At 41.3% G+C, this 3,357-nt stretch overlaps 1 pseudogene; it reads left to right on the top strand.

Moving 5' to 3' along the window:
• Positions 1 to 1,721: 1,721 nt before the first annotated feature.
• Positions 1,722 to 2,357, top strand: LOC125396106 (speckle-type POZ protein pseudogene; annotated as a pseudogene).
• Positions 2,358 to 3,357: the final 1,000 nt, after the last annotated feature.

Here is a 3,357-nt window from a genome sequence, read left to right as displayed (position 1 = left end):
CCAGGCAGCACAATGTCTCTGTCAATTCTAGAATTTTGGAAGTTGCTTAGAGTGCACTTCTTGTTTACTTGGGTAATATTACATCCTTCTAGAGACTTTGATGGTATTGAAGAGTAGATAGTAATAATATAGTTTTCCTTAGTTATGAGAAAAACTAAAGTATAAATATTGTAACTGTAATTACTGCTTGATACCTGTTTTATTATATGTAGTTTTACTATGTCAAAGTTGAAACCTTTTTTATTTAAACAGGAAAGGGAAGATAATATGGAATCCCCCTCTGTATACTGTGAATACCATGAATAAAGAAACTCCCTTGGCCTGTTGATAGGGTAGAATTTAGATACGTGAGGAAAACTAAACTGAATGCTGGGAGAAAGGAGGCAGAGTCAGGGAGAAGCCATGTTGCCCTGATAGAGACAGATGCTGGGAACTTTACCTTGTAAGCCACACCCATGTTGAGATATACAGATTACTTGAAATGGGTTAAATTAAGATAGCAAATAAGAAGCTAGAGTTATTTATTGGGACAAGCTGTGATTTAATAAATATAGTTTCTGAGTGGTTATTTTGGGGCTGGGAACAAACAAGCAGCCTCCTACAACACATGATCTCTTTGTTTATGGAAGATGAGCCCAGTGAGCCAACTCAACTTATAACAGTTATTATTGGTTGCCAACGAGATCACACCTGATCAACTAAAATTCTAAAATGGAAGGCACAACTGTGACAAATGTTTTACTTAAGTTGAAGTAGATAGAGTCACTTCAGGTATGGACTTTGGAGATAGATAGACACAAACATTTAATCCAGACTTTCAGGACTAAAGTCATGCACTTTTAATCCAGATCTTAAGCCTGGTAGACACACTGAAAACTGGGCCACACCTTCTGCTGGAAGCCTAGATAAGAACATGGAAGAAAGAAGGTCTTGCTCTTTGCTGCTTAACCTCATCTTGCAGCAAGTCTGTTCTTGCACTGTCATTAGAGAATTCTCCTTTGGAATCTCTGTCTTTATTGAAGACCAGGCAACAGATTTAACCTCTTGGACTAAGTGTGTACTGGATTGTTGTACTCGACCTTCCCAGCTAGCCATTGTGGGATGTCATGCTGTCAGGACCACAACACTAAATGATTCCAATAAATCCCCTTTATTCAAACAAAGAGAGATGCTCTGTATATGTTTTGTTACTCTAGAGAACCTAGAGCAATATTTTTAGATAAGAGTGTATAAAATGTTCCAAACTTTTAAAAGTAATGTATAATTGCCATAACTAGTTACCTATTCTCAAAACAAGTTACCTAAGGTTCAACCTAGAAAAAAACAATTGAGTGATTTAATAATCCCTAGTAGTAGCCTTGGCTGTCTTCTGTGAAATTAATATTGAAATCTGGAGTGAAAATTTCAAGAAATATAGTTGTTGCTACATAGAAGAGGTAACAGATAAGAAACATAAACTAAAAATCTATACCCTGTTTCTTATTGTGTTTCATGGGGTGAAGAGAAAACAAATCCTAGTTCTTCATTTGGGATTCAGTTTAACCTTTAAACCACCTCCAGGAGAAATGTCAGAGGGCAGCACAGCCAAGAGCTGGGACTACATACAAATAGTGTCCAGAATTTATCCTACAGGTGGACCATTAGCAACTTCCATTTTTTTTCCTGGAGGAGATATGGGACAGCATTAGAAGGCCAACATTCTCAACAGGAGACAATGACAAATGGTCAAGGACTCTTTCAAGATCTCTAACCAGAAAATGAAGCAAAGATTCCAGGTTGTCAGGTCCACATTGGCAGCTGAGCTAGGGGAGCTGTGGGAGAATTCCTGCTTCACAGACTGCCGCTTGAAGGCAGCTGGACAGGAATTCTGGGCTCTCAAGGCCATCTTAACAGCTTCTTCTTCAATTTCACAACTACGTCTGACTAGGACATGGAAGAGAGCAAAAAGAACTTCATTGACATCCTTGACATGGAAGAGCAAATCTTCAATACAATGATGGAGTTCATTTACACCGGGAAAGAAGTAGACCTCCACGGTGTGGCAGACACTGTGCTGGCAGCTGCTGACAATTATGGCCTGGAACATTTGAAGGTCACATGCGAGAGTGCCCTCTGCAAGGACCTCTCTGTGGAGAATTCTGCCCACACTCTTCCTGGCTGACCTCCATAGCATGGGGCAGCTGAAAACACAGGTGCCGAATTTCATTACAGCTCATATTTCCAAGGTATCTGAGACCTCGAGCTGGAGGACAATGATGAATTCATGCCCCCACTTGGGAGCTGAAGAAAACAGCTCGCCAGTTTCTGCACAGAGTCCTATTCTGGAATCTCTTCTCAAATACCTGAAGCAATTCTAATGACCTATTCAGTAGTGACCTACAGGTATCTTCCAGAAGTTGCTGTCAGTGCTGTTACCAATGAAACCTGGGTATACCATGGGTTGTGGAACATTTACAGTGAAGCTGGGGAAAGCTCTGGTTTTAACAGAGTATAAATGTGCTGGAATGGCAGGATATGGCTGGGGAGGGGGTAAGGCTGGAGTCTGGAATACTCTACCCACCCTGTTGCTGTGCTGATTTGAATTTTTTCCAATGAGTCGGAAACTGGGATTCAGGTTAGTTGATACCCCTAACACATACAACAGGACTTTTTTTTGAGTATCCTGCTTGGATTGGACAGAGAAGAACATACAATAAAGGGAAGGCATAGAGCAATGCAGAAAACAACCATGAATATTTGCTTACAGGAAGTAGAAGGGGAAGGAAATAAAGGCAGTTTTCCTCCAAACTCAGTTTGAGGGGACTGGAGAGATGACTTAGCTGACAAAAGCAATTGTTACTCTGGCAGAGAACCCTTGTTCAGGTCCCAGCACACCAGGGGCCTTTCGACTATCTCTAACTGGCGATCAATAGAATCTGTTGTCTTCCTCTGTCTCCACAGGCATATCCAGCTCTGTAGACAAGACTTAAAGCAAACAAAATGTAAAACAAATACAAATTGTAAAATCAGTTTGTGGATACAGTGGTGTTTCTGTTTGAAGAAGCCCATTTTAGTCTATGCAGCTCTGCTTAGCTGTTTGTGCAGAGTCTTCAGCATCACACATACAGAAAGTCAGTGAAGTGAGACCTAATGAAATTCTGTTATCTTCACAGACTGGTGCCTACTCCAGTTGGCATGATGGGGAACACGGAGACGATGGGAACAGACACTGAGATCCACAGCCAAACATTAGGTGGAGCTCAAGGGACCCCGAGAAAGAGGGGAGGAAGGAGTGTAGGAGCCATAGTGATCCAAGACAACTGGAGAACACAGACCACAGAATCAACTGAGCAGGGATTATAGGGGCTCACAGAGACT

Source organism: Myodes glareolus, chromosome 17, assembly GCF_982192425.1.
Source record: "Myodes glareolus chromosome 17, mMyoGla1.1, whole genome shotgun sequence".
Lineage (NCBI taxonomy): Eukaryota > Metazoa > Chordata > Mammalia > Rodentia > Cricetidae > Myodes > Myodes glareolus.
The sequence above is the reverse complement of the archived record's forward strand: the minus strand, read 5'-3'. Positions and strand labels throughout refer to the sequence as shown.